The 23,434-nt window shown below is 39.1% G+C and overlaps 3 long non-coding RNA genes across 3 annotated transcripts in view; 2 read left to right on the top strand and 1 right to left on the bottom strand.

The window, feature by feature from the left end:
• The window catches only part of LOC147657138 (uncharacterized), a 130,605-nt gene extending 112,337 nt beyond the window's left edge, over window positions 1-18,268 (top strand). The window contains exons 4-5 of the long non-coding RNA XR_015292960.1: window positions 15,648-15,857; window positions 17,854-18,268. This is a non-coding gene — a long non-coding RNA (uncharacterized LOC147657138). The remainder of the gene's footprint in view (window positions 1-15,647; window positions 15,858-17,853) is intronic.
• On the top strand, window positions 7,673-9,883 carry LOC147657139 (uncharacterized). Its single transcript, XR_015292959.1, has 3 exons — window positions 7,673-7,877; window positions 8,143-8,404; window positions 9,587-9,883. It is a non-coding gene; the product is annotated as an uncharacterized LOC147657139 (long non-coding RNA).
• LOC147657137 (uncharacterized) lies at window positions 8,035-19,355 on the bottom strand. The gene is made up of 2 exons (XR_015292961.1): window positions 18,992-19,355; window positions 8,035-8,365 (listed from the first exon to the last, which is right to left on the bottom strand). It is a non-coding gene; the product is annotated as an uncharacterized LOC147657137 (long non-coding RNA).
• Window positions 19,356-23,434: the final 4,079 nt, after the last annotated feature.

The following is a 23,434-nucleotide window of genomic DNA, read 5'->3' as shown; positions in this document are numbered from 1 at the left end:
TTTTAGTTCTATTTTTAATTAATAAATGATGAATTAGTTTTTTTTTTCTTTTTGAAGCGAAAAAGAGAAAAAATATGGGGGTACAGGAGAAGATTCAGTGTCACGTGCATAATAAAAAGCATGCGATAAAACAATTAATATTAGATTAGAGAAATCATATTTGATATGATTTATAGCCAGAGAAATAATCTTGAACAGAAACTTCGGCTTTAATTATAGTACAGATTATAGATCGTCTGAAATCAATTAGCCGTTCAAAGCTATTAAGGAGGGAGGGGCCAATCATAGCGTTCAGTGTTTCATCCTTTACGTCCGTTCTCCATCTCATACTCTTCGTCTAATTCAAGGAAGATAGCTTCAATCGAAACGGATCTTCGAATAAATACTTTTATTATAATTATTTCTCTCTTATTTAATTACATTAATAATTTATCGATAAAATCCACCGTCAATTAAAAAAAAAAAAAAAAAGAAAAAGAAAATGTTTGTAACAAATTGAACAAGAACAGAAATGATTTCAAGAAACGAGCAAATGATCCTTGACCGCCAATAAGAACACCAGATGTCCTCTCGATCGTTCTGGAAGCGAGGTACCAGCCTCTTAAATGCAAAGCGCGCGTCACGAGTAACCGTGACGCGGGTAATACGATCGCAAGGCCGGTGGACGGTGATTGTTCTCCGGAGAAGGCGCCGCTCAGAGTTCCGGGAATACCAGGATCGTCGAGTAGCAGGTAGACGATGGGCGCAGGGTCGGCAATTACGGTTAACCGTCGATATCATGTGTTGGTGGCATGCGTGTATACGCTGAACCACGCACGAAATCCACGGGTCGTTAAGTCTACTTGCTCAATGACATCAGCGACCGCAACTTAAAAAGCGTATAGCTTGATCAAGAGAAAAGAGAAATTCCTATGCAACGTCATCAAGAAGTTGGCCATTTACCATTTTATGGTTTTTTCATATTATATTTATGGTTCCATGGTAATATTTTCAATATTTTAAGGATCCTTTCTTTCACCCATATGGCTGAATTGCATAACTACAAAATCGTCTCGTGTCACGATTGATTAATCGACAAGTGGATCACTTGATCGAGTAAAAATAAAAATCTTGATACTAGTCAAGATCAAAGTGTAATATTGTTTGTAATTTTATGATTACAGTAAATTAGATGAATAAGGGGGGGACAGGCAATTCCAATCTTATTCCAAAATTTCCATATCTTCTCGATACCTTTGTACCAAGCATAGCAGTACGTACAATTTATACATCTCCATAAATAGAACGTGGAAAAAAAAAAGAAGGTAAAGGGGACGAGATTGAGAAGCGGGGAAGTTAGAAGTTAGAAGGTGTGGGAGAAAAGGGAGGGAGGAAGAGGGGAGGGCGAAGAGGAGGAAGAGCAAAGAGGGGCAGTCCATGGGGCCCCCTGAAAATTACAAGCTATACGTTGTTCCAAACCGACCATCTAAGATAATACCTGCTCAGCCTGCAGCCATAATGAATATGTAAGACAGATTGTAGGCTAAGAGGGAGCCTCCGTAGCTACCGCAGCGCGATACGGTTGTCCATGCGCAGATTATATTCCAAGCCCGATTACGCACGGCCGGCCGATAATTTATTATTTGCCGCGAGTAAAAATCGCCGAGGAAACGACCCGCGGCGCTCATTCCAGCAACGCTCCCTGCTATATACATGTGGTGTACGCGTCAGAACGATAGCAGGGCATCACCGGGGCCTTATGGCCTCTAGCTCTTGTACACAGAAAACGAGGACGTCCACGGGGCAGCAAACTGTATCTGAATTTGAAAAAAAGCGAAACAGGCTCTTCCAACAAATGTTCAGTTAACAATTACCATGTTGAACGTTTCATCAACGTTCTTTTAAGGATAAAGTTGTTAACAACAACGGAACGATTCTTTCGTCGATGAAAGAACACTTGTCACGTTTCATTTCGTCGCGCATACTTTCGATGGATAAATTTACACGACAATAGCACAATAAATGCTGAACGGTCGTTCTAGGTTAGGATCCACCGATGAATGAAGGGCCGCGCGGTCATGTGCCAACAGCCGCGTCCAGTAGCGCGGAATGCTGCGCGAGATCTCGAAATTATCGTTATTACTATCGTACGTTAATTATTGTACTGTAAGTCGGCTCGCGGAGAACCGGTATTTCATGATCATCAAGGATAAATAACGCAACGTATAATGACCCGACCGTCGGAAATGTATTTGTTTTTCTGCGCTTCGTATAAATTATGCGCGTCGTTGATGTTATCTCGCGTTGAAATTCAGCCTGGACCGATACCCGGCTGCTTAAGGAAATTACTTTTAATTACACCGAAGAGATTCATTGGCCTGTCCGCTTCTCTTTTTTTTTCTTCTCTCTCTCTCCCTCTCTCTGTCTCTCCCTCCATGAATCTATTACGCGATCGTCGGGAAATCATTCTTGTCACGAGCTATTACTCGGATGTTGATCGATTCTCGCGTTATCACGTTGGATCATCTTACCTCGACAAACTTTTATATATTTTATATATATATATATTTTCGCGTTTTATCGAACATTCCGTTAATGAAATATAGTTTGCCGTTACTTTCCAATTTCGAATTCGATGATATTAATGTCATTTCGATATTTCCATAAAATAAATAGAAAATCATTCTTCTACTTTATCGATCTATCTAGATACACATTACAACCAGCCATTTACAGCCACGGCGTAGCGTAGAAAATCTCACCAGTCAGCCTTAATTTGTTTACTCCGTTCCAACCTATATCTCGTTAGTTTAGGATTACATATCTCCTGTCTTTGTCTATCCAAACATGAGCTGTTACGAGCATAAATTCTCCGATAGGTGAAACCAGTTGGACAATCGAACTTTTCTTTTTCCCCTCCAACTTTCTCCTTCAAAAGTGTGCGTTTTGGTCACCGTGTTCGGAAGCACGATGCACCTATACCAACTCGGTATTTACTTAGAACGCGTGCCATTACTCCCGACTCAAATTTCCACCGCCAGAGGGATACCAGATGCAAAATGCTATCCAAAGCCAAACGATACCCCCAAAAAATGGCGTCGCCTGAAACAACATCGTCTGGATATCGATAGATCATCGTGGAGGATGGAAATCTCGGTGTGGTCGTGAAGCACAAACGATAAAAGAGAAAAAGGAACGCAGGAGGGTCAAGCAGGGGCGGCAGGTGACAAAGTCGGGTGTTTAGGCGTCTTTCGAGGTTAAAATTGGGACCCGAGCTATCGAACGCCAAGGAACGAGAGAGAGGCGGCCGAGAATACAAAGGGGAGAAAGAAAGAGGAGCCGATAAGAAGAATGAAGAGGCGACTCGGTCTGTGGAAGGAATGCCGTCGGACGAGCGCCGGAGGGCAGCCGCGCGCGATTCCTCTCTCTCTCTTTCTCTCTCGCTTCCAGAACGCTACTCCCTCCTCCACCCTCTGCCCCAGCAGAGGTAACAGAGAATACTCGATCACTCCATCTCCCTCCTCGCCTCTATCCTCGATGGCCGCCTCTTCCTCTATCCTCCAACTGATTCCTCTGTCGGTCCACATCCCCACGTACGCGATTGTGGTGGTTACTGATACCTCCCGGGGCCTCACTTGTCACACACGCAGCGCGGTCCACCTCCCCTCCACCGGCTGACAGCCTGACCCCCCACCACTCCCTCCGCCAGGGACTCTCTCCCTTGTTGCACCCCTCGTTCGGGCCGCCAGGTTGCATCGGCACGCCAGCGGCAATAGCCATGGGCCGACACAGGTGATGCACGGGCCTCCTTACATCTTCGATCCACTCTTACAGGCCTCTTCTTTCCCACCGAGAACGTATCTCTCTTCCCTCTTTCTCCCTCTCTCTCTCTTTCTCTCTTTTCTCTTCTTCCTTGTGTTGTGTCTCGAGTTTACCGTGCTGCTCTCCTCTGTCCGCCGTGTGTCGCCTCGCACTCCCCTGTCTTCCTCCACCCCTCGTCGCCCCCCGTGCGAACCAAGGCGCGTCGTGTGTGCGCGCGCGCGTCGAACACATCCTCGACCGTGCACGCCGCGTTGCTACGTCTGTTATTGTCTCCGTCTACCGTGTTGCAGAGGTATGCAATAATGCATCGACACCAACGTGCCAACACCGTGCACGTGTTTTCCACAGATCGTCCCTGTGTCAACGACAATGAAACTAACACTCGGTTCGACCGACTTGCTTGTCTCACTTTTACGTTTCCCGTCGCGTTTACGTGCGCGCGCCGGACGAGCTGTGTCCTTTATGATTTACCGTATGGACGATGGTGGCGGTAGTAGAGCGGATGGATCGTAACAGGGGATCCTAATGAAACGGAGGTGTGGCGCCGTGCAATACCACCATGTTGTTAATAACAGATCGGTTGGAATTTAATACGACGATTTTTTAATCGTCACTTGTATCGTGGTCGCGTTAATATTTTTATATCGAGAAATAAGTCTATCAAATTTTTGCACGCAATTGAGACACTTTTAGTGAATGGGGAGGGGAGGGGAAGAAAAGAAACGCCGATTTAAACGATTATTATGACCGCAACCGCATCGCAACTACAATCCGTTTCGAAAGATTTTTCTTAAAAGCGATCCACTACACAGAGCCGGAGAAAGTCGAGTCGAGGTGGATACGTTTCAACGGCAGAGGAGAAACCCGGTTTTAAATTCTTAATGATCCTCTTTTATCTCGTTCGTTGAAAATCTGCTCGACTTATCGAGGAACTTGGGCCGCGTGCGAGAAGAGGGGAAAAAAGGAGAAGGAAATTAATTGAATCCCTCGTAGAGGCAGGTATGAAATAAACATTTTAACGAGAATTATGTCGAACGCGGAAGAGGTCGAACTTTTCCAAACGGAAAAGAGCGCCGATCGCGAATAACTTGGCCATATACGACGGTATCTAGATGATCTCGTTAATTGATACCAAATTCGACGCGAAGCGCCGTGGTAATCGTGTTTCACACCTCTGGATGGACGGTGAGCCGCGCAAAAAACAACGTCGTGCGCCTTTTCGATCTCTGATCTGGAAAAGGAATCGGCCTGGCTCGGTTATATAAACCGCAAACGAGACTCTTATTTCGATGCGCGTTTGTGAATCAAAATAGGAAATGCATGGAGCTGTTCGATGTTTATACACTTGAAAGAAGTACGTGGATAAGAAAGAAAGAAAACGTGTCACAATTTTTTTTTTTTTTTTTCATGTAGAAATTTTATAAGTTAATCGACGTTCAAATCGTTTATTTTTAACGATGGATTATTAATTATTTCTTGAACGTTTTAAGAAATAATTCGATTCGATCCATTGATTCGATCGTTTAAATTGGATCGTTAAGAATCGATAATACGATTTCCACTTGAATGAAAAGTATGTTAGAGGCAGCATTCATATGGCACAATGTGCGACAATATGTTGGATAATTAACGAGGCAGATACAGAAAGAAATCAAAGAAATCAAGAATGTCGAGTTTCACGCATGATTACCTGCAATTTAAAAAAAGATTGGAAGTTTTCAACGTTTATATCATAACGTTTATCATAACCCACGCATACGATTTCAATATTACCATATAAATGTATATAATTTTAAAATTAAAAATACACTAAATTATATTTTTCACGATATATTGCAACTTAAAATATCGATTTAATTCAATTGATAAGTTATGGAATAAGTTGAAATTTAGATAAAAACTTAAGGAAGTGCTTTAAAACGCTTGAAGCACCTTCATATTCGTGTCAACAGTACATATGAATATCCTTTTAAATTATCGTTAAAATATTCAATTTAGATTTAGTATCTTTTTTTTACTTCAAAATCATTTCTAAATCATAATTATTCTCAATCCTTATCGCGAATCATTGCGCATAATTCGTTCAGCCAAAGTTTCAAGTTTCGAAGGAAAGATAAATCACAACGCGGAAATTATATTTTCGAATCCATCGACACTCGTGCCCTCGATCCTCCATCCGGCTCATGCCATCAACGTGTTGCAAACAACGTGTTACAGACATGTCGTACTCGGAATCGACGCGATTATGCGGCCTCGATCGGCGTCCCGATGGATTTCGTACCGATGCACTTATCGCAATCATGCCCACCGAATCCTGTGTCGGTTATTTGCCTTTCGAAATTGCAACCCGGTTCGCAAAATTGCCATAAACCGGCAACACCTGCCCTCACGTACCGTGAATCGAGTTGCATCTCGTCGGGTCGCTGCAATTCCCCCACGATGATGTATTACGTATCCGCTTTTCGAATGACCCTGCTGCTATAATCGATATAGCTAGGGAGAAGGCAATCTTTTGCTGGAACGGTCAGGTTACGATGATGGATGTTGGACAGAACAGAAGAAAAATTATGACAATCTGTGAAAAATCTAGATCTAAATGTGAGAAGAAAAAGAAAATGATAATATGACTCGATAACTTGTCTAATAACAGCTTGACTTTTAACATTTTACGATTTATGCGCAATAAGATTATCTTTATAAATGCGTACTTCAACTTCAAGTTTCAGGTTTCAGGTTGTTTGTGAAAAAATAAAATATACAGGAAAATTCAATGAAATATTCAACGATATTTCAGAATACCGATATCGATCAAATGTATCAAGCGAGTCTGAACTTTTTTCTGTTTCGTTTCTTTCTCGATAGAAAGAATTTTTCAATTTCAAATTAAAAAAAAAAAGAAAAAACACGAGGGCTTTAATAATCGTACGTATTTCCAAGTAAACGTGTCATTCGCATCTCATCTATTTCTCTCCACCTCGATTAAGTAAGAATCCGCCTTTATATAATATACATTCCAAAGCAATGAACGCTTACGCGAACATGAGCGCGGCTCGCGATAATCGTAATCCACTTTACGTTTAATACGTGAATTTACGTTGACTGTAATATCAGGCAGAATAAAGCGACTGATATTTCCAAACATTTAATATTCAAACCTGTTCCGCCGTGGCTGGCAAACAACATCTTGCGAACATTTTTAAAGAGATCAAAAGAGATAAGATAATCAGAGTCCCTCCCCCCTCCTTTAGTGCTAATAATCGCTAACTATCGTGGCAACGATTAATTTAAAATTTCTACGCAATATTCCAATATACAAATATACCAACCTTTGTCGTTGGATTCCGTCGTTCGATTGTTCCTCTTCGTTTCTCCATTCCGTGATCGAACAAGTGGATTGTTTCGACTCTGGCGGGCCTTTAGCGATCTAAGGAGCGATAAAAAAACGGCGGGTGAACGTAATTCAGAAATCGGGACTTCCTAATTGCCGCGACGGTGGATCCAGGTGGGAAAAAAGAAATGCAGGGAAGAACGATCGCTGGAACGGTTCCGGCAAAAAGACTTGTTGCTTCGGGCGAGGGTCCGCCGCCGCCCCGATTGTGTAAATCTCCTCATTTGGAATGCGGTACATTATTCTCGAGGGGGCCCTAAGCAAGCAGCTTCTTTAACCGAGGGATTCGCTTCGTGACGGGCGAAATTTAATTGGTCTTCTTGCTGGCTGCGCCCTCTCGTGTCCACGAAATCCTTAATAATCCCGTGACGGGTCTCGGGATCGAAAACAACAGGTGAGCCGCGTGGAAGCGTTTCGAACAGGTGAAACTACTCGTTCCCTGACTGCAAATTAAAAGAATCCACCGATAAATACGAAATATTTGTCACGGCGATACAGATGGCGACACGTACGCCCGATCGATCGTTTCATCGTTACGACGTGTCACGATGTAAATGGAAATTGATAAAAGTCGTCGGTTGTGAACGGTTAAGTAAATAAAGAATAATTATCGCGCGAAGATATCCTTGAAAATCCATCTCGATAAAAAAAATTAAAAGCGATCGAACTTCGCCAAATTCCTTTACAGGTTATAAATTATACTTGTTAAAAAGTTAATTGATTAACCTTTCCAAATTCTTTTGAAGGAATTATAAATTGTTCTTATTAATTACTCAAAGGGGGAAACGAAATGTTTTCCCGAACAAGATATAGCGCATTGACCCGTTAATGCTATACGTATTTCGTAAATATTTCAAGTTGATTTATATAATAAGTTTTTCTCTCTCTTTACATTCGACTTTCCTTATCTTTGCGGCGCGTTCAGGACAATCTGATTTCTCCTCTTGTTACAGATTTCCGCTTAGATCCCACGACTCTCCATCCAAACAAGATGTCTCTTCTCGAGGCAGTCGCGCCCGTGCCGGGGCGTTGGACACACTGTGTGTACATCGGATAGATAGCGCAGCAGGTGGACAACCTTGGATCAGGACTCTGGCCCGCACGCGTCTCATTGACACCGATAAACCATCGCTTTTTTCTTCTTTGTCGGGCCGCTTTTCTTCCTGGGAATCGGACCTGCGTTCGATAATTGCTCGTTACCATTATATTTATACGGTTGGTAAACACAAAGTGTATATATATACCTCGGCCAACACCTGACGAACACGTACGTGCGCAACATTTCATATTTTGTTTGTTGTATATCACCGGTTAATTTCTTTGTTACTGATAAATAATTTCATGCTCTTAAAATGTACTCGTAAGTAATGCAGCGCGACGCATAAGCAGGTGGAATTATAAAATAACGAAGTCGTTGAAATCAATCGTGAAAAGAAATTTACATATTTCAAGTGAAAATTTGAAACGTGTAAAGGAGAGATAACAAGTATCGAGCCAAGTAGATAAGAATTTTTTTTTTTTTTTGTTATATTTAAAACAGAGAGGCTTGGGAGAAACAGGTCCTGGAAAGTAGAATCTATAAGCGGTTGTTTTTACACGGTGAGGATTATATCTTGAAAAAAATTTCAGATAAATTAAGTCATAAATGATTTTTACGTTCGGGATGCATTTTAGTTAATTTACGATCTCATAGCATATATATATATATATATGTGTGTGTGTATATTTATATATAGAAGCTAAACAGGTTATTTAAAACAGGTAATTCTTTGTTATATCTTATTGAACAACAACGTTCAACAAACCTTGTAAACCTTGTTACACGACCTATGAAAATCCATATTAAGCAAACTGTGTAAATAATTGCATTAGCTGAATACACTAATACTTGGAGGCAAATATTTTTGATATCCTGTATTGATTAAAGACCGCTGCAATTTCCATGTTCTCATAACATATTTTGTATCTTTTTAATCGAGTGTTACACTTGAATCAAATTCGTTTTTCGTTTTTTACACGTCGATGAAATCTGTTCTAAAATATATCGAAAAGTTTACCTACGTACACTTATATTGAATTTACTGTGTGTGTTTTTCATCTAATTAAAGTCAATGTTTATTTTACTTCAACAGAATTTAAAATATTGGGAATATCTTTAACTCGAAAATTACAATCGAAATTATCTTTTTTTTTTTTTTTTTTTTTATTTTTTATAAAATATTCGTTACGTACTTTTAAAATGTTTGTAAAATTAATCAAATATACAAAATTAATATTTCTACTACGAAATACTTACAAAATTCTGCTTTTTCAAGCGAAAAATATCATCAGAAGATTAAACATACCTATCAAATTAAACCAATATTTTTACATTTCGAGTTATATTGTTTGTTCTAGAATCATAGAAAACCCATGAGAAACATCGTGGCCTTGAACGATCAAAGGATATCCGGCACACTATGTAGCATAAGCAGCAGTAGCTTTTGCACTGCTCGAAGCTGATTCTCCTCTTTAATCGATCCTACGTCCACGCAATGGATTCTCGGTCGACTTGTTTAAATATGGAGAACAAGAAGAAATTACAGGGGGGTTGGGACAAGAAATATGATCTCGCGCTATGATAAACTCTTCCACAACCGTTCAATGTACGTACTCCTTCGTTCTGTCAGAGATTATATAGTCCCTTTCGATCAATGGTCTCACCCTGTCTATGCTTGAAACAGTTACAACAAGACAGAGTTTCACCTCTTGCACTGTGCATGCTTATTATAATAATGCTTCACGCTGACAGTGTACACTTATCATTAATAGAAGCGAACGTTTCTTTTTCATTCGATCGAATAACTAATAAGGACTTTCGATATGCGCGCCAGATTCACCGTAATTCTTCTTGATCAGATGCATTCCACGAAACAACGCGTTGAACAGAAAATAGAAAAAAACCTCGACAATATTAACCGTTCAATTATAGAAGCGGGATGATTAAAACCTCAACAAATAAGATAAACTCATCAGCCTAAAAGCTACTCGTTTCAAATTCCTAAGCTAATAATATTATCCTCGTCTCAGCAGTTGTTGCAACATGATCATCGATCCTCTTAGGTACGAACCGAAACTATGTCTATAAATTCAAAACCTACCTACTAAACGTCCCCCAACATCCGCGAGAAACCCGAAAACCTCTGCTTTATCTCGCCCATCCACCGCGCAATACAATAATCGCACCGCACGAGTATCCTCGTACGCAAAGAGTAAAATCGATAGCCTCCCGTGGCGACAACGTTGTAGGCAGAGGCTATGATTGATATAAATTAGCGTTTACGATGCCACACAGACAAACGCAGGAGGAGACGAGAGCTCGATCACTTCTACCCCGGCTGAAGAACCGCTTCGATCCTCTCTCGTCTCTCTGGATCCCTCGATCGGTATCCATCGCGGCAGCTGCGCCTCCGCGTTGCAATTTCGGGATCTCAATTAACGATAATTGGCGGCTACCGTGGCCGGCCGAATCATTCGCATAAAATCGCTATCCGTTTGCTCGATCAGCGGCAAACAACAGCCATTTCCTTTAAAACCTATCGAGAGGGAGATTGGCAACAATGTTGGTGTTTTTTCGGGGTGAAACCGGGATCGACCGGTTCCGAAGATGCATAATACGATTGTAAATTGAGACGAGGCAACCTGGAGAACTTTTATATATATAAAAGATGCTTCTTCGTATATTTAATTCATTAAATTCATTATTATGATTAACGTCACCATCCGAAAAAAGAGGATCTCTCTATTTCTGCGTATCCGAAATCTAATCTCTCCAGCATGGCGGACGAACCGATTCGTGGCGAAAGAAAGAAACGAACGGGCGATCCTCGGAGAATAACGAAGGGAATAACGAACGCAACGCGGCGTACGTACAGGTATATAACAGGCCGCCTATACGATGCAGCAATCTAGCCGCGTTGATTAGAGTCGTATGTAGAATCGAGAACCGGATTCCAAGAACCTGTTTCCATGTTCACGTAAGATCCCCGGAGTAATCGACTGACGGATCGGCGACCGTTCGAGTCACCGACCCCGACCGACCGAGACGCCGCTCGCTCGATCCCTCCGCGAGGCCCACCGGCCTCGGTGATCGTCGACAGAGTCGTCGTCGAGACGACGGCCTCCTCTTCCTCCTTTGTGCGCGCATTCCTGCGGGACACCCGTTCCTTCCTATGCACGGAGTGTACGTACGTTCCATCTTCGACTCGAGAGATTTTCTCTATAGACCGTTTTACGAGAGTAAACGCGCTGTGTACGCTTCGTGTGATTATATATGGCTCGAGAGGATGGCGCGTGGGTGGGAGCGTTCGGGGGTCGTTTTATATAGAGGGAGGGATTGATGAAGAGGGAGGTGCTGATGATGAAGGGTAATGGGGTTAGAGGTGTTTGCGACTTTTCTCTTCGGCGTTTTCAAGCGTTAAACGTGTTGTGAATAATGATTGAAAAAGAAATAGTTAACGTTTGAAGTTATCACATTTTAAACGTCGGAACGAAAAAATCGACTCGTCGAAAAGGAAAAAGAAAAAAAGTGAAACGGGTGGCGGCGATTTCAAAAAAAAGAAAAACGCGTTTGATCGCGTTAATGAAAACGTGTTCCCTCGTAGATCTAAAAACAAAAATGGCCGTTCGAGAGGGCGCTCCAGTTCCCTGGTCGATTTAACAAACGTCCACTTAAATGCGAAACGGAATCTACCCGTCCCCATCGAAGAACGTTGTCTCTTTTTGCCCGTTTCATTACACACGCGTTCGAAACGAGTGGTCTCCTGCAACAGACCGCTACCAACTAATAGATTTTCATTATTTTAAGCCGTAATATAATCCGCAATTACCGCCAGAGTCACGGCAGGTATACGCGTATCTGCGACTACGTGCAAATATGTGGTGGCGAGCCGCTGCAGGCCGCTTTTCAAAAGCTTGTCCCCTTGCAACCGGGCCTCCTCTATTAATAGTCCTTCGTTAAACGTATAATGCTTGAATTAACGGCCATTTCTGTCCCAAGTCCTGGCTTTATCATCCGCGATTTATGCAACGCTTCCCGCGGTTGCCTCAACAGGTTGGCTATCGGAGTATCCTTGATGATTATGGTGTCTTTGATTGGGTTTATTTCTCTCTTTCTCTCTCTCTCTCTCTCTCTCTCTCTCTCTCTTCTCTTTTTATTTATTTATTTGTTTTTTATTTTTTCTTTTTATGATAAGTGAAGAGTTGTTTTACATGTTTCAGTAATCGTGTCCGAGGTGTGAATTAGTGGCGAACGTTGGTGCTTGTGTTATGTTGTGCACCTTGGTTGTGATGAATTGACAGGAAACGGATTAATTGGATTCTTTGATGTCTGGGTTTGATTGGAGGTTTTTATGACCCATGTTTTCATTTGTTTGTTGGTTTTCCTTTTAAATTAATGCTTCGAAGATGTAGAGGGTGTGATTTGATGAAAGAACAATTTATTTATTTTAGGAAACTGTTAATGTTTATCGAAATGATGAAGGACTTGTATACTTGCACAAGTATCTTTGAATGATATTCCTTTTTGATTTGAATTTGTATTCAATGTGCATAGTTTGTAGATATATAATTCATGGTTTATAGTAGTGTGTACATTGAAATGAAGAGACAGCACAATTGGAAATTAAAAATTATAATGGAAATATAAAATTTGAATTTGAGATATTTGGGAGAAATATTTAATACATCGTGTATAATTTGTACGTGCGATGACTTTGCAACAGCTTGTAACTTTTAACAGGTGAGGTTACATAACATTTTACAACTCATTCTAACATCATAAGCACTTATGCAATTATTAAAGATCGTATTCAACGTTTGCAACTGCAAAAAAGTTAATAATTAGTTAATAATAACTTGTACAAACTTTTTGTACAAGAATTCCCCGCTTATATAATCTTATTCCTAACAATACAATCCTTTGACATTTCCTCAATTAACTAGTGATCAGGTACAAATTACTTTGCTGACTTATTCACAAAAGAAAAAAAAAAAAAAAGATATCGTCACAATTCATCTTTCAACGTGTAAAATCCATTCCATTACCAGCAATTACATCACTGTAAAAACATCTGGTTCACCAGGTCAAAACCTCCAACCTTCTCACCTCGGGATCCCTTTCCATTCAACTGTTCCATCAAACCATACGTGTACTTCATTTCAAAAAGTTCTTCTCTTGCCATAACGTATAGAAGATTCTTCTTTATTTTTTTTTTTCTCGTACTTCTATGCGAACAGTGAAACTTTCATTTCTTTTATTTCATTTCTTTCAATCTTTATTCCATCTATTTCCTTCTCTTTTTTCTTGATCTTCTCTCACTTTATATATGAAGCTTGAATATTAAAAATCCAGAATATATTTTGAATACATCTTCTCTCTCTCTCTCTCTCTCTCTTGACATCATTATATTATCTCCACATTTTTAATCCAAATATTTCTTCCATATCTTTTTATATTCAACGAAATTTTAAACTTCACCGGATACAACTGGAACAAGTTGGTAACAAATTGATATTATTAACCCTGTACACGACGCGTCTCGATAAGCCAGGAACAACATTCACGGAAAATAGATTAAAATTCATATCGATGCAACCTCGATTCGAAATCTGAAAGATGTATCCAGGTCCATCGCCATCGGCTCGACTTCTCGGTCGTTGACTAGTTGACGGCACATTCGAGTGTTCCTCTTCGTACTTAACAGTCTTAAGATCTTCGCGCGATTATCTCGCGGCGAGATCTGCTTCTGGACCGATCGGCAACGAGAACACCGATACTACGTCCCTATCTATCCACGATTCCAACGAGGGAGGGGGGAAAAAAAGCGTTCCAGCCTGTGCTGCTAAGCACTCTGGAATCCTATTAATAGAGCCACTCGCCAGGCGTTTATTTACACCCGTGGTTCCCGCCTAGATCCACCACGACCAGTCTATTAAATAGTGATGGCCGCTTCCAATATTATCTGAACATAAGCCGCTTATCCGTGGGAGGGTGTTAATTAATTTTTTTCCCTCCATATCCGCGAATAAACACGTCGAGAATCGATCTCTCGTTGGCTCTCGTTGGCTGGGAAGACAGGTCGGTGTTGCTTAAATGCGCGGCAAAAACAGCGGCACGAGATAACGCGGTGTGTTAGTAAATCTAGGCGAGTTTTATATGGGAGGGAAGTGAAAAGAACGAAATTCCTCGCGATATTTAGTCTGGTCGAGGCCTGATAACGTCGAGTAACCGCCGTTAGATCGGTGTGTCGTTTCAAGGATCTGTTTTGCACGGCCGTTTTGCACGTACTTTGCTCGGCCTTCTAGGAGTGGGTACAGTGTGCAGTAACGGGATCGTTGAATCGGTATGTGCGGGGGAGAGAAATGTGAACAGTTGTGAATAAATTGAGCAGTTGGGAATGTTGGTTGGATGGAGTACGAAAATCACTTCATTATCGCGGCGGGTGAGAATGGCTGGTTCGTGAAATTTGAGGAAAAGACTATCTTTTAAAGAAAGTTTTATCTTAGATAATTAAGATCCTCATTTTGTTTAATTTTGATTAATTAAACATCTTATATATGAATTTTTTCTTCTTTTAATTTGTTTTGTTTGACGTTTAAAATTCTCACTTCGCGTTAAAAAAATCTTGGAATATGTTATCAAAAGGAAAAATTAAATCTCTTGGTATACAAAAGTGAATACGTATAATACGAGGAGGATGAGTGGGATATTCCCTTATATATGATTCCACTTTTTAATTAACAGAAAACATTCGACTTGTTAAGAGAAGCGTTTTATTGCCCTCACAAAGCATTCTTTAATCGGAACTCTCGCAAAATCAATTCACCGTATAAAAAGACCACTCGATTCAACCGCATGCACTTCACTAAATATCGAAAGGAAAAAGTTGAAAGACAAGGAAAGTGTTACGTGCATAACACCCGTCACTCTGAACGGATCAGATTTCCCAACAATCTTCCATTCGTGTATCGATCCAGAACAAATTCTTCGACAAATAAAACATTTGAAGAAACATTTTCCCTTTCGTATCGATAAAAACTCTCCATTCAAACCGCGTTACACAGGAGACGTCTTCTTCGCTTCATTCACTTTTCCATCCAATTTCCGAGACAAAAGACAATGCTTGAACGAATCATGGGTATACAATCAATTGAAGATCCCCCCATGCGGGAGGCAAACACAATTTTACCATCCGCATAATACATTCTCCACGTTCAATTGACGGTTTCCACGTGACTCGTCCGCCATCGAAGAACCGCGTGGCGCGCGATCTCGCGGCAGCTGGAATAATAATCGGCTTTTAACGCGTGTCGTGGTGGTGCCACTGAACGCCACCGTCCAACCTCGAGTTCTTATTATGACCGTATTCCATCGTTTCGACGCTCGATGAATAAACTCGTTGTCCCCTTCCATTTCCAGATCTTCCTTTCTTCCCAAAGAAGCGAGAATGACGAAAGACGACGACGACAACGACGAAGAAGAAGAAGAAGAAGAGGAAGAAGAAGAAAAGTAATGAAAGAAAGAGGACGAGTGCAGGAGGTAGGAGAAGGTAGGAGATAGGTGGGAAAAAAGGTGGCCCTCTGAGACTGGTCACCGGAAGAGAGATGCTCCGACGGACCTCAGTCTTCGGTACTTATCTTTCCCTCGCAATCGGTGCAATATATTCAGGGTGCAAAGCGTCGTTGTCGTTCGGTGAATGGACGTTTTCAGTTAAAGTCGCGTTCAACTCGGCTCGGACAAAGGGATCATTACCCGGGTTCAGGAGAAAGCGAGCACGCCGTGGCGGACACTTAAATACGCGGAATTCACGCCCCGATCACGTGAATACGGAAGCGCCACGTTGACAAAGCGCATCCCGCGCCCCACCGAGTGTCCCCCCCCCCCCAATTAAGGTAGCCCAATTCCGAAATACCTCTACGCGCCCCTCCGTCACCCCTCCCCCGCTTTTTTCCGCGCGCACAGAAACGCACGACGTTCACGTTCAGCCCGAGACACGGAGAAAAAGCGCACCGCTTTGTCATTGCGCCGCCTTAATTAAGACGCGCGCGGCTCTCCGAACTTCTTTCATAGTCACCGAGAACTTCTTCTTCTTCTTTCTTGTTATGCCGTTCTTCTCGGGCTCCCGACGAAACGTAGAAAATGAAGATACGATCTCTCGAAGAGGCTACCGGTTCGATCGGTGAGGTTAGATTTATCGGCGCGCCGAGCCGGCTCGATAGATGGCGTTGGGGATCACCGTGATACCTGCTATTCTTACGATAAATTGTCGAGGTTAGTTCATTAGTCACGGGATAATGGATCCATTAAAGGATGTTCCGAATATTTGACGACGAATTAAATGTTTGGTAAATGTTTGAGGCGTGTATAGTGGAATCGTGGAAAATTGCAATGATGGATAGGGAGAAATACTTGGAAAAGTGCATCTTGAGCAATCGGAAATTAAATGTATATGAAATGGCGATTAAACTCGCGTAAGATGTTATTAGAGGGGAAATTTGCAAGTAAATCAATCAAAGCTGAATACCAAGCATTAACTAATACATCATGAGATTGTTACCATATGAATAAATTTCATAATGATCGTTATTTATAATTTTTTTTAGTGCAATTTGATGAAAAAAAAAAAATATATATATAAAACTCCTCTGTTTGTCATTATGTACAACTTATCGTATTTTCTTCCTATCGTTGTTAAAAAGATGAAAAAATATTTAAAATTCCATTCCATCATTTTTTTGCTTTCAGCATAACTTAATATCACGAAGTTATATCATCAAGTAAAACAGAATGTTTTTTAAAGATATTTATTGAAGAAACTGTTCGCATTCTCATTAATGATATTTCGTTCTTACGCCATACTGAATGTTTATTAATCACGAAAATGACTGAAAGCATTTATTTCAATAACACTTTTATGAAAAAAAAAAAACCTATTAAAATTATTAACTTGCTTCTTAAGTCTTGCACAAACTAATCATGAGAAAAAAATGATATTGGAAGAATTTTTAAAAAATTTAAACTTGAATACCAAACACGCACGATACCGATCAATGCATTTCAATAATCGTGTTAATCAAATAGAATTCCACGATGTATCAACGTGAAGAATATTCTTAGATACCAGAAGAAATTATTCATGTAGACGAAGAGATCTCTTTCAGACATTCTCTGACATATGTGTTCAGATATACACAAAACAGGTATCCAACAAACAAACAAGAGTTGAAGTGCGGCGATGACGTTTATAAAATCCTTTGCAATTTCCTTTGATGTCAAACTTCTTATTACACATCACAATGCTATCTTGGAACGGTATAAGTTTGAATCTTTTCGCGATTTATCTTCTCCATTGCAACAGAGTTGCTACTCGTTCTTGTTTCGGTAGATGCCCGATACGTACAATAAATTAATATTACGGAGAATATATTTCAGGCGAGGATGTGTCGCAACCGACAGTTTGACTCGAAAGAGTATTGTGAAACGTAATTCCTGCGTATAAGAGAAACAGAGAGTATATTGTGGTATTATGCGAACATGTTTTTGAAGCGTGTCGTTTGATTACAAATGACTAATTGTGTTCGCTTGTACTAGTTGATGGCTGTCTTTTTGATATTTTTGTTGACAGATTCAAACACACATCGTATGTTTCAACACACTCTATAGAAAACACTGGATGTTGATTGGATGTTTTGGAAAGGCGACAAATTGGTGGTATATTCTCTTCAGCAGATTGAATTGAAGAAAAAATTGTAGATGAAAACAGGATTTTCAAGAAATTTTCAATTATTAAATCTTCCAAGTATGTGATAAACGTGAAATGATGAATTGTTATAATGAAAAGGAGTAATACAGAAACAACTATAAGGAAAGTATTATATATATATAAGAAGTATCCTTCTTTTGTTTATTGATATTTATAGATGAGATATATTTGATAATATTGCCTAATATTGCCTAAATATTGCCTAAGTATTGCTTGTTTTTGTATTGAATTTATATATCAGAAATAATAAATCAAATTTATATTCTTTCAAAAAAAATTATATTATATCTTTCATTAAAAATAAAGCACTCATGTACATTTATGTACATTTATTCATGTACATTTTTTATTAAAAATATCTTATAAGATAAGAAATTGTTAATCTAATTAATAATTTGAAACAATAATTACAATATAAATGAACACAAAATGTTAAAATCAATTATTATAGTACAAATCTGCAAAGACAATGGAGAAACAATTGATATTTACAAAATGATACTTTATAAATATGATATAATTATATTATGCTAAATATGTTTATTTTAGCATTGATACTATTAAAAGCAATAAATCAAAATTATATTCTTTCTAAGAAAATTTTAGCTTTACAGAAAAGTAAAGCTTTTTAAAGTTAAACAAGCTATTTTCTTAAATATTCTATTTTAAATATCTTGTAAAGTAAAAAATTTTCAATTATTTAATCTGCTAAATAATTTTAGGCAATAATTACAACATAAATGAAAACAGAATGATCAATTATTATAGTACAAGTCTAGAAAGAAGCAATGCAGAAACAACTTTCTTTTTAAGATTAGAGATTATTGATATTTAGAGATATATCTTAAATATTGATATCTATTTCTATTAGATCTATCTGAAATAATAACTTAAATATACAAATACATGATATTTTTAAAAAAAATCCTTTACACAATATTCTAAAAGCCAACTAACTTAACCTAACCTCAAATATCCAAATATTTTATGTTAGACTTACTTGCAGATTATCAATCTTGAATATCTAAATATTCCAATTGCATTTTCTTTTCCCACAAATACGATTTCAAAAAAGATATACTAAAACTGTAACAAGCAATCAGGATAAACTTTAACGAAGGATGCAAATACATCTTCGCGCAGCCATTACACTCCGCCTGCTGTTTCCCACACTGAAAAGGCAGCCGCGAATCGAATTAATCTTCTGTACCGCGTAATTAACATTATACGTTTGCACGATTACGTGTGACGGGCAGCACGCTATTATTACCTTTTAGACGGTAATCGCGTGACGATTCGCGATACTTCATCGAACGAATAAAACCCGCACTCCTTGTCAATGAACGGCGACACACACGCACACTAGCGCAACCACGGCTATTGGCGCATTTCTAATTGGCCACCCGTGGCAATACGGTGTCCCGCGAGTCTCTTTTGAAATGTGTATTCTATCTCTTGTCCGGGCGATGTCGCTACGAACGAACGAGTTGATAGGTCAACGGTTGATCAAGTGGCGCGTCGCGGTATACACGCAGAGTATCGCCTTGAAATCGATGCGTGTATTCAATTTGCTGTCAGTGGTCATCCATTAACATTTAGCCGCGCATTCCCTGATTGCCGGGGACGTGGAAATAAATGGTAATTTCGCCTGGGTATTAATTTCTCCCTTCTCTGCAAGAGCAGTGCGATTTCGTGGATGCGGGTGCGTATAAGCGGCGTTCAATCTCTGAAATTATAGAAACCGCAAGCTGATCTATGAACCGAGCTTCAACGTACAAGCGGAAGCCATGATTCCCTTTATTCTTCCCGCAGATAACGAGACGAGATGTTGTAATAGAGTTACGCTTCGAGATAATAGTGTACATGCGAAACTTGATGGAAAGTTACAAAGGTATGATGAGAATGAGCATTATGTTGGTAGGATTTGATGACAGAAAGTTTGATGTAGGAATATTTTCGTTTTGTAGTGATTTATCTAAGAAAGTAATATCAAAGTGTTACAAAAATATACAAAATTTTAATTTCATCTTATTATTCTTTCATAATTAAGAAAATATAAATATGATAAAAATAAACGTTTCTTCTTTAAATGTTCATAAAGATAAATTTTTAATCCTTTTATTCGTTATTCAAAGTAACATTAAGCAAATAAATATTACTAAAACTAAATAACCATCATTTTATTATTCAAGTATTCAGTATTCATTTTATTATTCAACTATTTTATAGTTCAAAATTTGTTAATGTGACAAAAATAAATATTTCTTCTTTGATTGTTGATTAAGATAAATTCAATCTCGTTGTTCAAAGTAACATAACACATAAAGTTAAATAATTATTTTGAAATCAGTCAAAACGAAATTATATCTCTATGCAACTTGCAATTATTAACTGAAAACAAAAACTCTTTCAAGCTGACTGAAACACGGAAGCGTCGAATGATTCAAGTCCATCGTGTTACGGCCGAATAAGAGGAAGAAGAATCACGGATATACCATGGCTGAAACAAGGGGCTCGCATGCGAGCGATGCATGCATCTCGACGAGATCCGCCTGTGGTTTATCGAGGTTCCACGTAGAGCATTGTGGTCGCTGCATAATATTAACATTAGCGGTGATTAGTGGACTGCCGACCTCCTGATGCTGGCCAATAGCTCTGAACGTTACTCTCCTCTACACGCGACCTTTCCTCCATTAACGAGCTTCCCAGGCCGAGGTCGATTCTGATTTTAGGCCTTTCCCCTTTTTCTGTTGCTTCTCAACAAGGATATCGATACCTTATGCCGTAAGTAGTATTCATCTCTTGTTTTCATAAAAATTTATTTAAAAGATGAAGGGCAAAGATGAAGGTGAAGATACTTTTAATGATTTTAAAAAATATAATTTATAAATATTTTAAGTTATTTTATTATTACAATAGTATTAACGTGAGCAATATATACGTTACATATATATTATATTCGACAACATTGAGACAAAAGTATAATAATCACATAAATAAAAATTCGAAAATCTTATTTAATAACTTTCGATAAATTAAACTCAACTTACATTTAATGTCCCCATCTTCTTAATAAATCTCTAATCTTCTCCCTTCGTTTTTCAAATGTGAAACAATTCCGCCGTCAAAACGAAGATTTACATCATATTGTAAAAGTGATCGAGATGCGATATCGCAATCAGATCGTCACGCATATAAGAACGATTAATATTCATTAATATAAAAATGCCAATAAGTATTAGCGAGTATCGTGTCCGCGGATAAGAGTCCACGTTTCTTATGCTAATTACATTATTGACAGCTACGTGGGAGATTTACGAGCGCCTTTTAACGCGTCGTGCCGGACAGCTGGTGAGGCAGTTTGCCGTTTATTTATGCTCGATTTCAGCGTCGATCGTCCGATAGGGTGGAATTTATACGCTTTCAGTATAAACGCGCTTAATGGTCTTGACTAGTTGGACCCGGGAATATATTCGCGTACGATCAACCGGCGGTGTGTCCGTCGTAATTAATTAATTGACTCGTAATTGTCGACGACCATCATCGTTGGCTTTTGAATCGATAGAAAGCTCTGTCTGATCTTCTTGGATAACGATTCTATCTGAGGGTTGGATATTCGGTCGAGGTTATGTTAAATGGATTATATATGATTCAGGGTAAAATTATGTCGAGTTTATAAAATTTCACGAAGTCATTCAAAAAGGGGAATTTAACGTTTGAACTTTGTGTTCAATATTATTTATTATATTATAATTTTTTATTTGGAATTTTGTTAGATTGGAACATTAAAAAAAAAATCAATTGTTTTACTGATGAAAAGAATGGAGATAGAAGAATCTGAATGGTTTTTTTAAAAGGAAAATTTTTTTACGAAAAGTATTGAATTTTATTTTTATAAAAGAAAGAAAGAAGTAGCTGGATTTAAATAAGAAGGCTTTAAAGTTTATTATTGAGTTTTGCATGATAAATCTAGACAGGTTTTATAGTAAGTCCTAATTTCAGTCATCGGTGGTTCGAAATAAATCTTTTATCCCGACATCAAATATTTCTTGATACAGGTGTGCTACATAGACAGTTTTACTAACGAGTTTAACGCACAGGACAAGTCACGCAACTGGAACAAGTTATGTCTCTTCCTTGTGCTTCATAAAGAAAACAAAAAAAGAAAAAGAAAAAAGGAAAAAAAGATAGCAGAGGAAACAGTTGAATGATTTAAAGGAATATATCTTTTTACCTTCCTACTTTCTACATAAATTAATCCTTTGCAACATCTCGGTAAAAAGAGCAGGATAAAATTCCAGATATGCAAATGAGTGTCTCTTTTAGCGTATTCAATCATTAAAAATAATAATAAAAGAAAAATTATTTTACTAATAATAAAGTATAAATACTTGAACATGTTCTTGAGAGAGAAAAAGATACCGCAGAAAAAATGTAGGAGTTAATTACGCGTCGAATATCTAAAAATTTATACCGTTAGAAAAGAAAATATAATTTATTACACTTCCATAAATTATCATTAATCAATATCCTTAAAACAAGATATTCCAAGATATAAAATCAAACTTGAAATCTTGGAAACGCCTTCAAAACATTCCATCTTCGATATTTTCATGCATGCCGAATGGATCCTACGATAAAATCGTAGATGTCGCGACTGTGTTATTTGCACATTTCAGCAAATCTCAATCGTCAATTGATCATCGAACAAGCATAAATATAATCAAACATCAATCACATTACACCGTTCACATTACAATCGATATTTTCTCAATTTTCCAGTCATTCGGTACATGCATACACGCATTGAATTAGATCAGAATCTAAAATTAAATTTCTTCTTTCAACTCGAGGATCGCCAATTTTACCGTATCAAACCCGTTGACTTCCAACACCAACTTTATCTCGGCTCGATCATAATTCCATATTCGGACCATTGAACGTCTCGCACCCCGATCACCTTGCGCTCGTTTCAGAGGCCAGTGACTCGTTTCAGAGCAAGAGACGATCGGCATGCACTTTGTTCGCCGGTTTTAACTTGCAGACCGGCTTGTTTATGCCCGCAACCCGTCCGCTTGGCCCCGTGGCGGCCAACTAAATCACACCCCGCGGATCTTATATTAAAACAAATAATTAATTCGGATGCCCGGCACATCGGGTGGTCCTGTGGTCTCGCGGCTGTGCCGCATCGTCACGGAACCTGGCTGCTAGACCGCAAGACGCTTTTGTTTGTCCCTGGCAATCGAGCAGAGGGGATGGCCAAGCGGAGTCACGCTACTGCTTTAACACTACGACCCTCAGCGGGGGTTGATGCGAGGCCACGTCGAGAGAACCTCTTTCTCTCGATACTCGAGATATAATTTTGGACACGTATTTCATTGCAAAAATTGAACTTAAACTAATTATAATATTACACGCGTATATATTGTGTAATTAATATTTA

This window comes from Apis florea, unplaced genomic scaffold (assembly GCF_048593485.1).
Source record: "Apis florea isolate Af1SG1 unplaced genomic scaffold, ASM4859348v1 contig_3203_pilon, whole genome shotgun sequence".
In the NCBI taxonomy this organism is placed as follows: Eukaryota; Metazoa; Arthropoda; class Insecta; order Hymenoptera; family Apidae; genus Apis; species Apis florea.
This window is presented reverse-complemented; position numbering and strand designations above follow the sequence as displayed.